Below are 20,037 nucleotides of genomic sequence, written 5' to 3'. Positions count from 1 at the left end.
ATGTGCGAGTTTTTATATTTAAACAATTCTCAATAACTACATACCCAATACTAAGAAGTAGGTATATAAAAGTTAAGTAGGTACATCATTTCAGAACTTGTTTTTATTAACGGAAATTTACTTACAATATGTATGTTTGGTAAAATTAAATCTCACGTAAAGGACACTACATATTTTTAACCGAAAAGAATAGTATAGTCCGCGCCAAACTGCTAGTCCGCTCTGAAGTTGTTGCGAGCAGGTGTAGTACAATTTGCTATGGCGACGCATCATTTCTATATTCAGAGCGGAATAACAGTTTAACACGGGCTTTACCAGTCATCAAACCCCAGTTCTTTAAATTAAATAATGTCTTTCAATTTTACCGGATTTAATTGCCATGCCAAATCTACAATTTTAAACTGAAAAATCGATTAATACACTAACAATCCATTATTTTGAATCACTATTTCAATAAGTTAATAAACCCACCGATGTAATAAATCTATTTAGATTGAAATGTTATTTGAAAAAATACCCTATCAGAGCAGTAATAAAATTTGATCAATGAGCGGAATGATTGAAATGAGATTTCAGACTGATAAATTACTTTTTCACTGGAATATTGTTACTGGGTAATTGTAAGAAATTGGTTCAACATTTTTATCATTATTGACAAAGCTTCCCCTCACCCCCGCCCACAAGGAGTATATCATAGGCAGTTGATTTAGATGTTTTTCGTAGAATAGCTAGGACGTAGATGATGTAAAAAAATACATAAAGTAAAAGCCTTGTTCTTTCAATGTTTCTAGTGTTTGCAAATCACATGAATTTCTCAATTTTTCCGTCAAATTCGTAATTTAGTAATTCGTAATCTCCAAACTTAACCTTTTACCTAAATCATAATTATAATTCGTAGGTTTAAATATTACATTCGTTATTAAGTAGTCTGATTTTTTTTATTTCTATCTGACTCATAAAGTTTAATAACTCATACATAAACAAAATAAACGCAACATCTAACTCTAACTTTCCAAGCCATTATATTTTACACATTCTTTGTCAAAAAATTCACTATTCACACCTGACCAGTTTTCCCCCGGTACAAAAGATTACACTATCAAATTTATAGGCGCCCAACAAAATGGCGGCCGTAGGATGCCATAAAGAATAGACGCAAAACATGTCGCGGACAGGACGATAGCGTTCCCACACTGGTACGAGTATACCATAGAGTATGAATAAAATATAGAGCATTTTAGGATGTGTGCCAAGGATGGCCTCGGAGAGTGAAAAATGGCTGAATGTACGGTAATTTTATGTGGTGTATTATTTAAAAAGTTACATTTTTTCATAGTTCCATTCTGTCTGCATTGTAACAGTAGTGTGATACAGTATCGTCGTTTTAGAGTTGTGGTTCTTAATTGTACCTGGGCGTGATGATTAGACTTGTTTCTAAGTACTAAGCAGAGATCACTGATGATCAGATGGGATGCGTGTTTGTTATTTCAATTTTAAAATCCATGCTTTTTAAATTTTTACCTTCCGTAAACAAACTACGGTACTTTACGGTAGCAAGTCTGCTTCAATCAAAATTACAATTTGTCAAAAAGACTAGGTTATTCCTAGTAGATTAAGTCAAATCCTTTAACTGTCTTAAAACTTATTCGATAAGAAAACTGTCGGGATATGGCCTCCATGATGTTTTGGAGCATTAAATTAAGTTAGTATATGGCACACGATTGTTCTAAAATATTTTTTATTATAAAGCCCTATATTTTGTCTTTTGTCTACTATATAAAATATTGTAGACAAAAGCGTTAAGTTTTAAACTCCAAAACTAACTAACAAAGTAAAATTATAAGCGCGCTCCATTTTTGTTGGTCCGGGGCGGTGAACTGTAGTTATGGGTGTAGGTTGAGGCAATGGCCCGGAAATAAGTTGTACACATCGATGTCTACAGCATTCAATACACGTGGAGCACCCGTTCGAAACATAAAGGGTGCGATATATACTGATCGAATCCGATATATTACGAAAGGTTTGCGTATAAAATTTTATACACGTCTGTCTAGTGTTTTTTAGCTTTTAAAATGAGTTTACAGATAGAACGCTAATGAAAACGTAGAATCCATAATTAGATTGTATCGAAGTAGCAAACGAGATAATCACAGTCAATGTGCAATAGGTTATCCAGTGACGCTTTGCTGTTCCATAAGATTAAGTCGGAAACTTGGAATGTCTCGTGTAAGTCCAAAAATTTTTACGAACATAGACATTTATAAAATCACAATTAATGTTTTAATAGTACCGTAAATACTTACACATTTATACAATCATACATTTATTTTACCATAATATTCTGCAAAATAAACAAATATCTACAAACTCAGAAGTTATTACCATCATTGTAACTTCCACGTATAATTTCCAAACGTATCGCCGACGTTATTACATCACATAACATACAAGAACAAAATTTCATTTCCGAACGCTTACAATATTGACACTTGGAGCCTTCAGGTGTTCAATATGAAACGTGCCTCGCAAACTCTGCCTGATTTTAATATTCCTGCACTCAATACTTGAAGCCATACGGCATTTTGTGAACTTAATCGCAGTAATTTGAAACGCGACGTAATGGAAAAAATAATAAGGGTTCAATGTACACAAATTATAAAGTCAATAACTTTACGTTTCCGAACGGCTCTGACAGCTGTCATTGACAAGGGACATTCGATTCGGCATACAAAGCTGTCAGTTATGTTGTCGCTGTCCTTACGGCGTGATTGCACAACGTTATTAAATTGTTTGTCATTAGTTATCAGTATTATAAATCTTTTAATGTGATTTGTTATAGTTATTTTAACAAAACATTCATAAAAAATATATCAGTTGTGTCACATATCACGTACATTTAATTATTCGTGCCATAACCTCACATCTCTCTAATATTGTCCATGCTAGTGTAACAAAATGAGAAATCTCCACAAATACATTGTGAAAAATGCATTCAAAGGCTATTTGCCAGATCGGTCGGACTTCGAAGTTGTCGAGGAAGCGATTCCCGATCTAAAAGACGGCGAATTTTTAGTTCAAACCGAGTATATAAGCGTCGATCCATATATGCGGTCGTTTGCTAGTGACAGTGTGCCGTACAGCCAGTTCGGGTTTCAAGTCGGGAAAGTTGTCGAGAGTCGGCACCCGGGCTTCTCTCCCGGGATGTATGTCGTATCGCACTCGGGCTGGGCCGATCACGTCGTACTTAATAACGAAGCCGACGAGATTTTTCAAGTCATACCGTACCAACCTGATGTTGGCAGTCTACCCATATCTCTATCTATTGGAGCGTTAGGAATGCCGGGTATTACAGCGTATTTGGGATTGTTGAAGATATGCAAACCTAATGCCGGAGATGTAGTTTGTGTGACAGGTGCAGCTGGAGCAGTGGGCTCGTTGGTCGGTCAAATAGCCAAAATAAAAGGCTGTACCGTGATCGGTTTCGCCGGCTCCGATGAAAAAGTACACGTGCTTAAAAATGAATTGGGTTTTGACTACGCTTTCAACTATAAAACTGTGGCAAACGTAAAAGAAACTCTTAAATCTGCTGCTCCAGATGGCATAGATTGCTACTTCGATAATGTAGGCGGTGATTTAGCGGCTGACATAGTGGAAAATATGAAGGAAAACGGAAGAGTGGCTATTTGCGGATCCATAAGTACGTATGGCTCGAAGAATACTCCCAGACGTAAATCGAAGAAACGGAGTTCGGTAAAAATCGAATCATTCGGTTTCCCACAATGGGAAGAATCAGAGAAAACGAGTGCATTAAAAGAGTTGAAGAAATGGCTTGAAAATGGCGACATTAAAGCGAAAGAAACTATAACAAATGGATTTGAAGAGCTCCCTAATGCGTTTATAGGAATGTTGAAAGGAGAAAACATTGGGAAAGCCATAGTTAAACTTTAATTCCCATTACTATAGCAATTAAGTTCAAAATGTCTCACGGTTGTAGCGAGCGAACTCTTAAGTATAATAAAGATTGTTTATTTGGCCCAAAGACTTTGTTCATTAAGGAGCTTTGTTTTACAAATAAAGTCTTTGTTATTTTGTTTGGATTTTTAATTATCTTGTTTTATTTTATTGTTATATTATTATACTGAACCATTTCAAAGAATTACTTTTCAGCTTTGTTACTTAATGTTGTTCTTCGTCGTTAAAAGGTTGGAGATAAAATAATTGACTGAATATTTAAAGTGTATATTATGATTACTGTTATTTTAAGTGGCTGAAGAAAAATGTACAGTTAATGTGAAAACATTTAATAAACGAATGTCCACGAACACGAAAAACGCATCACATGGAAAATAACATCGCTTATCAACTTGTAAAGAACGTTAAATATTTTTTTACTTAAAACATGTGATAGATCCGGTTACAGAGTAGTACATCCCCACTCGAAACTAATCTCCGTAAGCGCAAAAGCGAAAAGCACTACGCAACATTTAGCATTTCAATCTTCTCACTTCGCTTTTGAATGTTTGAAAGAAAAACAAACGCTTCCACAATCCGTCTAAAAGCTTGGAACTTTTCATTCGAACAAACAAAGAGCTTACACCTGCAGCCTGCAAGTGACACTCGCGTAACGAGACGAGCACAGTTTTAACTACTTAAAGTGAGGACAGATTTACAACATGTGGCATTATAGGTAACCATAGACACATTTTTAACTTGTTAAGGTGGAGTCGTATAGACCTTGCACCTGCAGCCTGTAAGTGACGCTCGCTTAATGAATATGCAGTTTTACCTACTTAAAGTGGGGACAGATTTACAACGTGTGGCATTATAGGTAACCATAGACAAAACTTTAATTTATTCAAATCAAATCAAAATCAAACATTAAGATGGAGACAGATTAAAAATATATGTCTATGGACGTTAATATATTTGCATCACAATATGTACGTATTTTAGTATCGTGTTAAATTTTGTATAAAAACACGCCTAATGTTGTTATTTTACTGAATCTGTTAACTCACAGTTCAAGCAAATGATAATTTAGCTACAATACAATGAAATATACTTTGTAGGTACATTCTCGGTAAATCCTCCTACTTATAACTACAAAGACAATATTATAATCATTATATGGTTACCTGCGGCGTGTTTATAGCGATTATGACGTCACTTACTCAAATACAATAAAAGTTCTAAGAGTACCAAAGTTGTAGACGAAATTAAAGGCATAACGTGGTTTGTTAACCGTCCTACCAGAAGTTTCAACTCGTTAGGAAACCTAGAATTAACTTGTTATGTTGACGGAAACGCTATGTATAACATATTTATTTTGGTTATGTATTTCAAAATGTTGGTTTTCGTACATGATTCTCGTACACATATCAACCGCCATTTCGATTTATTATTTATATATTTTGAAACAAAATTATAGACACTGACATAAAATGTCTGCGAAATATATGTACTCTCTAGACTCCTCATTAGAAAATATTCATCTTCAAGATACTTATTCAGGGTTCAATATTTGATTGAAAATGGCGTATAAATATTCAATTTACATATTTCTTTAGATATCGGTCTGTATCTACTAACATCAAAGCGATTAAATAAACTTAATTAGATTAGTGTGGAACGTTTATTTTATTATTAAATAACTAAGCGCTCGTACACAAAACTGCGATGCGACGTCGCATCGTAAAAATCTGCGAGCTTCCTCGACGCATCGCAAGAACTTGCGAATTAATTCGCATCGCACATTCCTGCGATGTTTCGTCACACTTGTTGACGCCATTTTTAGTTCGTTCTGAGACAGTACAGACGACGTACAGACCTGTATTTGTTGGGTGGGAAGACGTATACTTTAATGTAAAAAAAAGACAAAGTACGTCATTGACGTTTTTATATTACAGATTGAGGAGCGCCCTGTTCTTTGGGAAACTAAATATAAAATCAATGATATATGATAAATGGATGAACCCAAAATTTTCTTTGTTACTCTTCTGTATCTCTAAAGCAATAACAAAAGTGCACACTTCTTTTTACGATCCATGTCACGACCTAATTTTCAAAATACGTTCCGTACGGTTGACAGTTGTCGAAAGAATGGTCACCCTGGGAGACGTTATGCCGCACGATATCGCATCGCAGGAATTCGTGTTGCAATTTTCTGCGTTGCGAATTCGCATCGCGTCGCATCGCAGTTTTGTGTACGAACCCTAAGACCATAAGACAGTCACTATACAACATCTGTGACCAACTATAAATAGCATAGACAATAATACAGATACAGTACTCGTATATTCCCATCAGGCACAGCCAGACAATAAACAATTACGATTGTCCCATAAGGCTGTGTGGTTTCGTATCTTATATGGTTATTATGTTTCAGTAATACATTCACAGAAGATATAAATCAGGTGTCCAATATAACCTCCCAAGACATATCTAGATGACCCGCGCGTACGATATAATTTATTGAGACATTTACTGCTACTGAGACAATGCTCGTACATAGTGCAAGTTCTATTACATTGTTCTCTACGATCACGTGGTACAAAATACAATACAATAGAACACAATACAATTGAATCACTTTATTCTAGAATATGATCTTTAAAAAAATACCGTAAATAATTTAATTGGTTTATTAATTTAGTTTCTGTTATTTTATTTAGTTAATTGTATCATATTCGTATTTACGAATTTCATAAAATTTTGAGTAGGTAAATAGAAAGAAATATATGTATAACATTTATTGCTTCTGAGACAATGCTCGTAGATTGTGCAAGTTCTATAACATTGTTATCTACGATCACGTGGTACAAAATACAATACAATCGAATACAATTTAATTCATTGTATTCTAGAATATAGATATATGAGCTAAAATACTGTTTATATTTTAATTGTTTTATTAATTTTGTTTCTGTTTTGTTTAATTAAGTAATTGTGTCATATTTGTAGCTACAAAATTAATTAAATATTGAGGACATATTTATATATTATTAAATTTGAGGATTTTTTATATAGAAACTACTCGTACTAAATATTTTTAAGCCCCTCCTGTTTACTCTGCGAGATATGCCCACCTGTTCAGTACCTCTTCTATGAATACACAAAATACGTTATATCATACGAAGTTTCTAATCCGGATTAGAAATAAATAACGACATTAAACCTTATTAAAACCGTACTCTGTATGGCTGTAAACCAGTCGTTGGATTATTATGATACATTTATTTTCTAATGCACTGAAAATACATTGACTATTATGTAGAACAAACCATATTATGATGATACATTTTGCAGTGTCTAAAATACCAAAATGTATCATTATACTACGCTTTAAAGGTGGTAGAACTCTTTGTGTATGTAGCCATTAAGTGAAATGCATGCTTGTCTGCTACTCCTATTTTATAAAAATAAATTTAACTGTAGATAATGTATCAAGTAACAAAACATAAACATTTGAGCTTAGAAAAAGACAATTTGAAGTCACAGACCACTTCAGTTTTATTTTTCGTTTCTTACGCAAAACAAAGATATTTCTGTAATCACAACCCCTACAAAGCTTATAAAAGAAAGGGGAAGGAAACATTTTGCATAATATTTTCAATTAGCGTTTTGTCTAGGGATTTCCTGTAATGTATCGTTGTTCCTTCTTTGTTCTTTCGTATGTATTTTCCTTTATATTCTTCTGCTTCTTTCCTGAATACTAGTTTTATTTAAATTTGCTCGCTCTTTACATAAATTAGCAATATGTGAGATAATACGGAAATAAATTAGGAACGTATAACGTTAACTTAAATAACTTTGAATAAAATAATCTTTTAAAGTGTATTTTAACCACAGAGGGCTGAAGGAAAATGAAAAGGAAAGGGAAGGAAAAGGAAGGAATGCAGTATATCTGTTCTTGATCTGATAGTCCGCGAATGGCATTGAAGTCATTTGAAGTCTTACCTAAGGACGACTATAGTTTCGTTGTTATCCTACGGACTTAATTAGAATGTCTCGTGCCTAAATGACTCTCCCTCCTCTTCCGACCAAATTGCTGGAGCAAAGATAGCACAGTTACTACTGATACACCACAACCCCCTTTGCCAAGATGTACAATTCCTAAAACCAGCGGTCAAAATTCGGTAATAGCTCGGCAATAGCTGCCAAAAAAAGTTTAAAGACTAAAACATACCGCATGAAATAAGAAAACATTGTGCCGCCTCTTATTAGTAATCAATCTATCTAATGTTTTGTCTCCTCAAGATAGATATATGACAATTTCTTCATACTAAGTAGATATTGGCAAATTTTGCATAGATAGATATTATTAACATGTGTTAATAGGAGGATTATGCTGCGCCGTAGTCGGTAAAAAAAGGAAATTTTTCATTCAAGGAATTCACAAACAAGCGAAATATGTACTGAACTCCTATTCATGAATACATAGACACGTACAATAACATGCCACTAATCATTGTAATACTCATAACAAAGTATACTGGAAGCATCTACAGCCGCTAAACCAATAATCCGGCGCTCAACAATCTTAATCAACTATTTATCACCGGAATCCTGACTAATGACGGCGGTTGTTCTAATCTCATCAGTTATTTTAGACAGGCGCACGAAATAATAGACTGTTCTTGTGGAAATGAGCTTCCATTGTGCTCGGGGCTGGCAGGAAAATGGATATTTGCCGTATTTGCTTCTTATTCTAGACGAGTTTGAACCGCGAGTTTATCCGCAAACAGGCAGTGATGATATTTCGATTTTCAAGAACATCTATAACTGTTAACCAATTTTTCCTGAGAAGACTCAAGATTTTACAATTTTTCTATTAATTAATTGTAAAATGACGAAGATTGTAGCCTATGTTACTCTTATAGTTTTGAAGAATCCAACCTCCTATGTTAAAATCCGCTAAGTCGATTAGGCTGCAGATGCCAAGAATGATATATACATACATAAAAATATTAGCTCGAAAAACATGTGAGTTAGTCGGGTCAAATGGCAGTTACTAGCAGACTATAGTCAAACTACGTACCTAATTGAATTGTACAAATACTCGTATGATTCTTGATAACAGAAAAATATAAAATCAATACAAATCTTTGAAATTCGATTACTCTGACGATATCGTCATAGCTATTTCGATCCACAAAGGCAGATACCTACTATTCTATTTTTTTCAAAAGATTCAACAAGACTTTCACAGGTGCAAAGTATTATGTAATAAGGGAACTTTTCCAATATTTCCTTGAAAAGTAATCCGTCTTTGTAGCTAATCCAAACTACAGTCCCGACTCGGTTCGAACTTCTCTTTAATAATTTCCCTGGATAAGAAAAATGCAACCGAATAACAAAAATATGAATGGGACACTAGTTTCATTGGGTGTATCTTCGTAGCAAATAGATTCTCCTTTCTACAAAAATGGCGTTCCTATTATGCGGGTTTGAAAGGACTTCTTTCTTACTTGGGGCTATTGGAATATTATATTACAAATCATAATATGATGTAAGGGCCACGTAAAATCATATTTATAATCAGCTACATTCAACATCCTCCTACATGAACAACAAATTTGTTTTTCCATCGACAAACGTATGCGTCGTTGAAACTAAAGCAAAAATGTCCTTGTGGCTGTACTTGGCTTTAAAATAGAGGAGTCCATGGTTTGAATCCTAATCCATCCATAAATTGTGAGGAATTGTGTGGAAGCATAGAGTTCATAAACATCTCAAGGAAGTGTGAAGTTTCACAAATCCTTACATGCCCATCGCGGTAAACTATGGCCTAAATCACTCTCAGTCTAAGAGGAGACACGTTTCCAACGGTGGGATAGGTATAAGCTATCGCCTCTGTTGACTCTGCAAGTGTGGTCTTCGTAGTTATGTACTAATTTTAATCTACTTCTTCCCTCATTCAGATGCCATCCAGGATGACACAGTTTTGCTATTTTTCTTCCGACTACCGACAGGAACTTCGATTTTTACCGCTAATATCCTAGCTTATATTTCAGAGTCATTATAATTTTTACAATATGTAAAGTTGTACATATACCTACTAGAAAATATCCAAATATTTTCTTGTATATAAAAAATTACACCACTAGCAAATTTACAAAAGCATACATCGACATAAAGATACAGAAGCAATGTTTCAAAGCATGTAAGCATAAGGATTAATTGCAAATAAAAATCCATTTCAATAAACCGTTAATGAAAGGATTCATTTGCAGGTGAACTTCGTAATCGGAAACTTTTCCAATATTTCTTTAGAAAGTGAAGTTGCTGTAGCCACAAAGTATCGACAAACTTAATCCCCGACTGAATTGCGCTCTATTAGTTAGTGGAGTAATTGAAATCGCTTTTGAAGTTCCGATTTAAATTCTTAGTTTTGTATCAACTACTATATTTCTGCACTAGTCTGTACCCTTACCATGAGTTTTCAATACATCCCACAATTTTACGTTACGTTTACTGATTCCATTATTCTATTCCGTGTGCTTAGTAGACTGAGTAAACGTAACAATAAGTAAGTGCTCAAGTCTTTTAGTCTGCCTCACATGTTCGCAAAAAAGAGACAAAACACAAAGCGCCATTTTGTCAATTTAGACATTTAATGTTACGTTACAGTTCTGATACAATCCGCTAGGGGCGCTGATTGAAAATTGTACGGGAAAATACGTAAACAAATACCAAAACAATCATATTTGTCAAAACGTAAAAACTCATGGTAAGGGTACTGGAGTATGCGATTCATTTCAAAGTACTTCTCCATAGTAAATCACCTTCCGATTCAGTGGTAGATATTGACGCTCAAGAAGAGTTATTATAAATCGACGTTGAATAAATTATTTTGACTTTGATTTTATAATAATTATGGATAAAATTTGTACAGACGCCTCACATGTTATGGAAACAATGACGCTTAGGCACTTATACATTTAGATATAGTATCAATAATATTTACATACAATGTTCCAACATATAACATAAGGTCGGGCTGCAGTCAAAACACCATCTTTAATACAAAATAATTTTGGAATAACAAACCTAATTTATAAAATTGACGCCAAGCAAACTTCAAAGCTTCAAGTTCCAAAATAATAACTTCGCCGAATAAATCACAATGGCACTTGAGTTTCGCGGCGATGTACAAGCTAAACAAAATTTGGAGCTGTTCCCGAACTGCCATCAAAGGGCGGACTCACTGATACTTTACGGACCATAGAATAAATAATATGTACAGAAGGTGCCTATATAATACATTATATTAAATGACGATCAGAGGTCCTTTGTTCAATTTTGTTAAAATCGATGATCAGTATATTTGGTTCGATTTTGAATAAAATGCTCTGCTTTTGAATAAAATGTTTGCTCTGCTTATTTTAACTTTACTCTTGATCGTAAATTTAATTATGTTTACCGTAACGTGTATCTTATTTTTGTAAAAATAACGATCTTTTAGAAATATGTACTGACTGTCGTACTAATTTCCATACATTTGAGTATCGATTTCAAAATTTCAGAAGAATAACAACTTATAGAGTTTTAAATAGAAAAATAAGCTTAAAATGTAAATTACGTTGTAAATCACCAAATTTTAACCAAAATTTAAAAAAATACTATGAGCTTGAACCCCGTATCATATATGTGCAACTCTTTGCTGTCGCGGGCCTTTTAGTTTTTACGGCCTTCTTTTTTTTACTAAAACCGTTTTATAGAGATTTACTTCAAAGCTAGCAACGAGCTTTGTACTTACAAACCTAGTTTAGTAAATACAAAAGCTCACTTAATACACACTAAATGGTCAAAAAAGTTTCTGTACGCAGAAAATTTTAACACGAACATAGTTTTTCCAAAGGGAATAATTAAAAACCTTTTTGAGAGTTTTTTATTACAATAACAGCAATCAAACTATATTCCTGCTACAAGGCAGAATTTGGCGAAGCGTTCTACCACAATTTTTCCTACAGAAGAATAACAAACATATACCAGTTATCATATTGCTACTTCTAAAATTCATGCAAAACACAATTATTATTTGTTATTACGAGTTATTATTGTAATACCTTCGTCTCTATTGAATTATCTAAGTAAACCTGAAAGGCCCCTGGAATCTTTACCTAAACAGACTTTAATTCTAGTCACGACAAGTTACCGTCAATCTGAAGTCGCCGAGCTTAATTTGGCTGTTCCTGACCTCAATTAACTGATTACTAACATCACTGAAGCACATGTGCTAACCACCAAATTCTTTCCTGAAAGCGCTTGCACCCCACAAGCGTAACGTTTGTAAATGCAACAAACAAGTGGAAATTGCAGCAATTGCAATGTGGAGTTGATGGCAGCATTCATTACATTTCTTTAAAGCGTATGTGCTGTGATTTTTTCTTGGAAATAGGGCTAATGGGCCCCGAAATAGGTCAACTGGAGAGTTTTCGAGCGTAAAATGCTTTGTAGCTGGGTTAAGTTGCCATGGTTTATGTTTTTTATAACCAGAGTGTGTGCAGGTTACTCTGAGTTACCGCAACGGATTTCTATTGCTGTGTGCGGATGTGAGGGCTGGAAAAGTTAGGAAGTGTATGTTCGTGCATGGCAACATTTGCTCGATGTGAGTTCAAGCGTCACTTCAATCCATGATGTCACGCTCTTCAATGAAGTTCCACAAGCTATAGAGACCCAACGTTCGTCTGAGATGGCACCACTGCCAAACTGCTGCTGCAATATTTTTGCTCCTTTGTAGTGTGTAGCAAGATAACATGCCATTTTTCATGTTTTATATATGAATTCTCAAGAGAAGCAACGTCACATGCGTTGGCGTCAAGTGAGATCGAGTGAGTCTCTGTTTCAATATAAAATTCCTTTTATGGTACAATGATCCGACTTTACACGATGAGATGGAGTATATGTTCTCTTGTTACAACTATTATATGATAAATCATTCTTTTGTGCACTTATGTCTGATTTTGTTGAAGGACGCAAGATGGTAATATTCATCAGGTAACAGATCATTTTGCCTACTGAGAGCAAATTTTTCACAACTTGAAGTTTAGCCTTACCACGACAGAGCGTTTCACAGTAATAATTTTAAAGAGTACTACAGGCAAGGCAAAAATAAATATTCCGGTGGTGCAGTAGCATTCAAACGATTGCCAATGGTTACTGCACCCTGGGTATACTGTAGAAGCTCAAGCACATACGAGAATTTAGTGCTCCAATAATAATTCGATTTGACGTAAAGTCCGGTCACGCATTCCGAGCAATTGCGAATTCTATCGGGAAATGTGTCCAGCCGGAAATACAGCTGTTGCATCCGATAAATGCGGAGTTATGGTATGTGTGGCATAACTTGTCGATTCTACACACACGTCATGTGCTGCCGGCTTAGAACAGGATCATTTCCACTCTTCCTCCAGTTCGCAGGTGTCTAAGATTTTACATACATGCAGTTACTAACACGCAACCCAAGTACTGCGACGGCAAAAATATTGGTGGCCAATGTCTAGCAGAGAACTTATAACACAGACTACAGCTGAGGAAACGCTGATAAATATATTTACAACGCACGTAACCATACTAAATTACTGCCCATAAAGTTTACAATTCAAAAGATACGCCAGGAAAGGAGACATTAATTTCTGGCTTGCATTGCTTCTGAGTTTCTGTTTCAAAAAGAGAGGTATTATTTCAAGTGAGACGTACCAACTAACGCCAGTTATTAGGTATCTAATCTATAGTAATATTATAAAGAGGAAAACTTTGTTTGTTTGATTGTAATGAATAGGCTCAAAAACTACTGGACCGATTTTAAAAATTCTTTCACCATTCGAAAGCTACATTATCCACGAGTAACATAGGCTATATTTTATACGAAATATTATGATAAATAGATTTTGAGGCGGTACAAAGCATACCGGTTCAGCTAGTAATTAATATTTTTGAACAATAATAGCCACTTACTATCAAAACCAAATGTTTGCTTGCTACGTCAATGTAACCTACATGAAAAAGCAAAACTAAATCTCGCACTAAAACTCAGTAAGTAAGAAATAAATACAAGTAAATTCAAGAAGAATGGAGGGTCATTGTACGACCATATCATTTGTCTAACCAAACCAACAATAAAACAGTCTAGAAACCAGATACTATTCCCGATGTACAGAATTCAGCTTAAATTTTCGCATTCGCTTCCCGATTTCAGTCCATTGTCCAATTGCATTCACTGGAATATTGTACTCCAATTGTGAATGCAAGTGATGTGGATTGTTTGATTTCACAAAGAATAAGCCTAAGTTGATTTATCATAAATGGCTTTAATGATAACGGATATTTGCACTTTTTTGTTCTTAACAAAGTTGGAAATTTGACAAGCCATTTTTTACCAACATTAATTATATTATTTATTAGTGTTATTACTAACGAGCAAGATGAGTATACAGATACCTATGTACTTATGTATATGTATACTGTAGGCTTTCTACGAGTATAAACATAAACACCCAAACCCAAAACAAATCTAAATTCGTCGAGATTTCTCAGGAACGTCTTAACTTGACGTAGAATTCCCATCGCGACAAGATATTTTAAAAAATGTAATATAATTGTTCCTGAGTACCTATAATAATGAACGAAATTCAAAACATGGTCTCTTACTATCTGATGGAAATTAGAAATAAAAACACTTTGTCGTAATAGAGTAAAATGAATGAATAGCTTGCAACAGCAGTATTCCCAGGCTGGCGGGAATCTCCGCGTTTGTTATCGGCGATCACGCGCCACTGTCCAATCGGCGCTCCGCTGGGAAATTGTTTCCCATTGATACAGCTGTTGCACACGATTGTGCGTTGTTCCGTCGTTTTATGAAATGTCCAATAGTGTTGTGAGGGCTATTTTCAACGCATTCGTTAAGAAATGTTCAATTTATAAAAGAAAAATAACAGAGCATAGAGTTACTAGTACGGTGGTACGGTGGTATGGTGGTGGCGTGGTACAATGGTACGATGGTATTTTATCTTTGTAACAAAAAATAGTATTAAGAGATTTTATTATCGTAAGTCACAAAAAATACGAATCTACTTATATATCTTTCTCCGCTTTTTCAACATATTAAAAACTAGCTGACCCGGCAAACTTTGTACCGCCTCAAAATCTATTTATCAAATATATTTCATATAAAATATAGCCTATGTTACTCGTGGATAATGTAGCTTACGAATGGTGAAAGAATTTTTAAAATCGGTCAAGTAGTTTTTGAACCTATTCATTACAATCAAACAAACAAACAAAGTTTTCCTCGTTATAATATTATTATTATAGTATAGATAAATAGACACTACAAAAATATTCCCGTCAATAAAAACTAATGAGAATTCATTCGATTTCTTAGCTAATTTAAGGGAACTACATGATTATTTTTTATATAGTTTATAAATTGCTTAAGTTGCTTAAGTTGCTTAAGTTGTTTAATTGGTTATAATTGCTTAAGGAAAGATAATTAAAATGCGTGTCTGTTGTAAGTGTTGAATTGCGACTGACTTTACAAACAAACAAATTGAGTGTAATTGATTTAACAGACAGAAATAGGACAAAGAAATAGAATAGATTAAAAAGCCAGTTGCAACAGGAGTATTCCCGGTATGGCGGGAATCTCCACGTTAGTATCGACGGTCCCTCACCGCTGCCCAATCGCGCGATCCACTAGTAAATTGTTTTCTATTGCTACAGCTGTTGCCATACAATATGTTCGTTTTCAATAAAACGGAAATGTGAATATTTATTTAGATCTACTGATGATTTTTAATTTAGTGGAAAAAGCAAACGAGCATTTAGTTCTCTCGATATTGACAGATATTAATAGTTTTCAGTAAACGAACCCAAACAGAAACGGAATCATATGTAATGTCGATCACACTAGCGCTTCTGGCTTTCTACCTCAGAAGAAATAGATGGAATGTTTCGTATTGGTATCTGTACATAACCGCACCTTTCAAGACAAGACACAACATCTATATTATAGATCAGAAATGGGTCTAGATCAAATATAGGTATAATTGCAGTAATGTCAATGCAATAAATTTACAAAAATCACACTTAACAAAGGTGTCTAGCGGTTTTCCGAAACCCTACAAGAATGAGATATAGGTGAAAAAGTACTTAATTTTTATTTTCCTATTTTAAATGGCAGTATTCTAATTGGACAAAACACCCTTTTATATTTAGGAGCAAAAATATCGTATGGTAGTCCAAACCAAATAATGCACAAGAAACTTGAAAATAAACCCCGAAAACCAAATACCAAATGTGAAGCAAACACATTGTCCTTTTTACGTCGGGGTAGCGGAAATAACTAGATTTAATTTTCCCTCGCCGACACATTCTGTTACTAAATACCACATAGTTCTCCTTTATTCAACGTTCCCTCGGAGTCACAATTCGCTCCCCCGTACACGCTTTTAAATTTTTGTACAAGGAGAACAATCTTCGGGGTAAAACTACCCTATCCATGTAACCCCCTGCACGCTTTGTGTTAATTTTCTATGCTCGCGAAAAATTCCTGCGAAAATTGTTTCTACTGTTAGTCCGTAGAGACAGACAAAAATTCAAATGAAAGGTTTTTTTAGACTTTCTTATTACTACCTACTACCATAGCATTAATCGTTCTTATATTTATTTCGAAAATATTCACGGTTTATCATTGTTGTCCGAAAGCGTAACTGTCAACTCGTGTGGGCCGTGGTCGTCATACCATCTATAAAACCGAGAATTCTAGGTTCGACAGCCAGACCGAGAGAAGGTGGTAGAACCCTTTGTGGTTCGACTCCGGCGGTACCACCGCCACACCTATTTCTACCTTATAACAGCAGTGTTAGGCGCTGCTGTGTTCCGGTTGGAAGGGTGTGGTAAGGGAAACAGACTTTTGCTAGGCGTTCCAGCTTAGTCCTCAGGGGTAGCGGCGCATATGTGGTCGACCTCAGGTAAGAATATCTAATCCTATCTGGGTTTGATTACAGATGTCCATGGGCGGCAGTAGTCACTTACGTAGGTGGACTGTACACTCGTCTGCTCCTATATTATATAAAAAAAGAAAGACCAACATTAAAATTTCTGTTCTGTTCTGGATGTTGTGTAATTGTTCTTGTACGTGCCTATTGTATCTAGGATATAGGAAATTTCACAATACAGTAGCAAGCAGTAAAGTGAAATTCAAAAATCAGTGTCTTAACGACTTAACTATAATTTTGAATATACCCGCAGTTAGCACAGTGGCGTCCTCTACTTGGCTAACTTTTACAGTTATTTTACTCCGCGATGTATTCGCTTGAAATTGTGAAGGAATGCACAAGCGGGCGCTTAGAGACAATCGCGGTCAACATTTCCGACGAAGAATGCAATTTGCCCGGATACATTGGTGGTATATTGGTTGTATTAATGCTTTTTATATTATTCCTTACTTCTTTAAGGCATTCAGAAGCGGATATGTAGCCCACAGAATGCTATGTAGTCCTTATTAAAAATAATATTTTAAGAAGTTAATAAATTGTAAAACTAATATATGTCTTGAAGATCAAAATTTAACAATTTCTACATACTAGAAATTGACAAACTTCCATGATGAAGATACGCAAAAATAGACTGATTATAATTAAAAAACATTACACATTGTCTCTATTCTTTACCAACGCTAATAATATATTCTGGTCAAATTACTTCGCCATTAATACCTTCGTCATTCTAACTCTACTTAACTCCGAAGTAACTCTTCTGGGAAATTAAGGAATATCTACCCAATAGTTTGTTACCTGTGAGGTATTTATTTACCCCTATTTAATTGTTTTAGTTGGGTGAACACGCGAGCCCTGAATAAAGAAGTAAAAGCAACACTTATGAACGAAGTCGTTCGTATGTAAGGATTATCGAAAATAAGTATTTGTTGATTAAGAAAAAAAGGGTATGATGCAGAGTATTTTTGGTTATAGGACTTTTGACTTCTATAAAATGAAGTATCTATGGGTTGTTAGATTTTTTCAACGCATTTGAGAATTTTAAAGGTTAGCTCTAAACTTGCTTTCAAGCCTTAACCCGCATTACGTTCCCATACGAGAACACTTGGTGAAGATTATGGTCTTCCCTTTGTATAAGGGAAGACCATAATCTTACACGATGACCAAGTAACAACTGGTAAGCTTTACATAGGTACTTTAGTACTTAAATAAAGATAAAATATAGTCTCTACAATTTTAAAGTTAGTTAAAGATAAAGTTTTCCATCTTCTCAAATACATTCACAGCCCCACACTAGATTTTTATATGCGTCGGAATTCTATGAACGACTATTTCATATGCTTCTACGAGTATGACGAAGCATACGACAATTATATTTAACTTCATCATTGAATACCCCAACGAGAAATTTTACTCTATGGACTGACTCGTACACACCATTACACCCAGATCCATTCGAGACATCAAACTTTATTTAGACGTCTGCCTGAGATCGACCCTAAAACTCTGCAGCCATGTGACCCCTACGCCTCGAGTGATTAGGTAAGTAAAGTTTCCCAGCCCATGTATCACCGCCGGGATCATTAGCAATGTCGCCGGGGTAACTGCACGCTACTTCATTTTACACTTTACTCAACTCTGCTCATAAATTACTAGTACATTTTTACGAAATTTTGCTGCTACGTACTATACTTTCAGTAGAAATAAATATAACGCTTTCGAGGTCGAATTCGTCGTTTCTTATGGATGTTATCAAATATCACGCAAACACTCAAGTACAGTCCGCGCCAAACTGCTATTCCGCTCTGAAGTAGTTGCGAGCTGGTGTCTATTCTGAATATAGCAGGTGTCTATATTCAGAGCGGACTAGCAGTTTTACGTGGACTATACTTGGATGTTTCAGACTCAGAACAGGTTTTTGTGTAGAAACTTATTAAAGATGATAACTACTCGGTAGGTACTAGTTATTTTTATTCATTTATACATATATTTAATCAGTTATTATATTTTTGTGATTCTAGACAAATTAAATAATTCTACTAAAGAATCAAATCAATATACCAAAAATGTAAACCATACATTTCTGAAATCGATCACAGATCGATACTCTTGTGGAAATCTAAATATATATAACTCAAAGGTGACTGCTGATGCTGATGGATGACGTTCATGTGTATTGCGCACACATACCTATTCATTATTTAGAATAAGCATTTTACTTAATAAAATTTAGTGTTCAAACTGCACTCGTCGGGTTTGGTTATTTTAACAACTTTACCTCACCTCTCAAAACTGTACACGCACATAACAGACTGACATAGTGATCTATCAACGCACAGCCCAAACCACTGGACGGATCGGGCTGAAATTTGGCATGCAGGTAGATGTTATGACTTTGATTTTGATCAATTCTACCCCCAAGGGGATAAAATAGAGGATGAACATATTACTTCGTAACGCGAGCGAAGCCGCGGGCAAAAGCTTGTCCATCATAAAACTGCAGTCGATCCGGTTAGCCCATGACGACTGCTATAAAAATCGGAAATGACAAGAAAGAAAAGAAAACGAACATAATTTTACACATAAAAGAAGCCGACACGTTCTCTCTTAAAACTTTTAACGACTAAGAAGTTTCGTTTGCCGCCATCCAGACGTGCGGCCCGAGCTTGATCCCGTTACTCGCCAAGAGATGGCGCCGTATCCTGAAACACGCTATCGAATTTTGGAACGAAGTTCCTTATCGCGCGGGTAAGGAGGCTAGGCGAGCGTCACGAAAAATCCTCACGACACTTTTGCTATAGTGCGTAGCGCTCGAAGAGGGAGCAGGCCGAGTATTTTTCTTTACCCGACCGCGGAGGGTAATGTCTTGCGAGCTTGCACGCATGCATGTCTCATTTTTTAACCTACAACAGAAACGGCTTGGTGGATTTTAAAATATAAGGTGTCGTTGGATTCTTCTAAATCGTGAGAGTAACATAAACTACATTACTTCGTTTTTCAATTATTTTGAAACAGTCGGTTTGATATAATTAACATC

The 20,037-nt window shown here is 35.2% G+C and overlaps 1 protein-coding gene and 1 pseudogene across 1 annotated transcript in view; one reads left to right on the top strand and one right to left on the bottom strand.

Annotated features, from left to right (window-relative positions):
* The window catches only part of LOC140742989 (neurexin 1), a 170,478-nt gene that overhangs the window by 149,165 nt on the left and 1,276 nt on the right, over nt 1-20,037 (bottom strand). The gene's annotated exons all lie outside the window — the stretch shown is intronic.
* LOC140742524 (prostaglandin reductase 1 pseudogene) lies at nt 2,753-4,089 on the top strand (annotated as a pseudogene).

Source organism: Epargyreus clarus, unplaced genomic scaffold (assembly GCF_041222505.1).
Source record: "Epargyreus clarus isolate Ecla_fem2 unplaced genomic scaffold, WU_Ecla_fem_2.2 ptg000006l, whole genome shotgun sequence".
NCBI lineage: Eukaryota > Metazoa > Arthropoda > Insecta > Lepidoptera > Hesperiidae > Epargyreus > Epargyreus clarus.
Note: the sequence above shows the minus strand (reverse complement) of the source record. Positions and strands in the feature narration are given on the sequence as shown.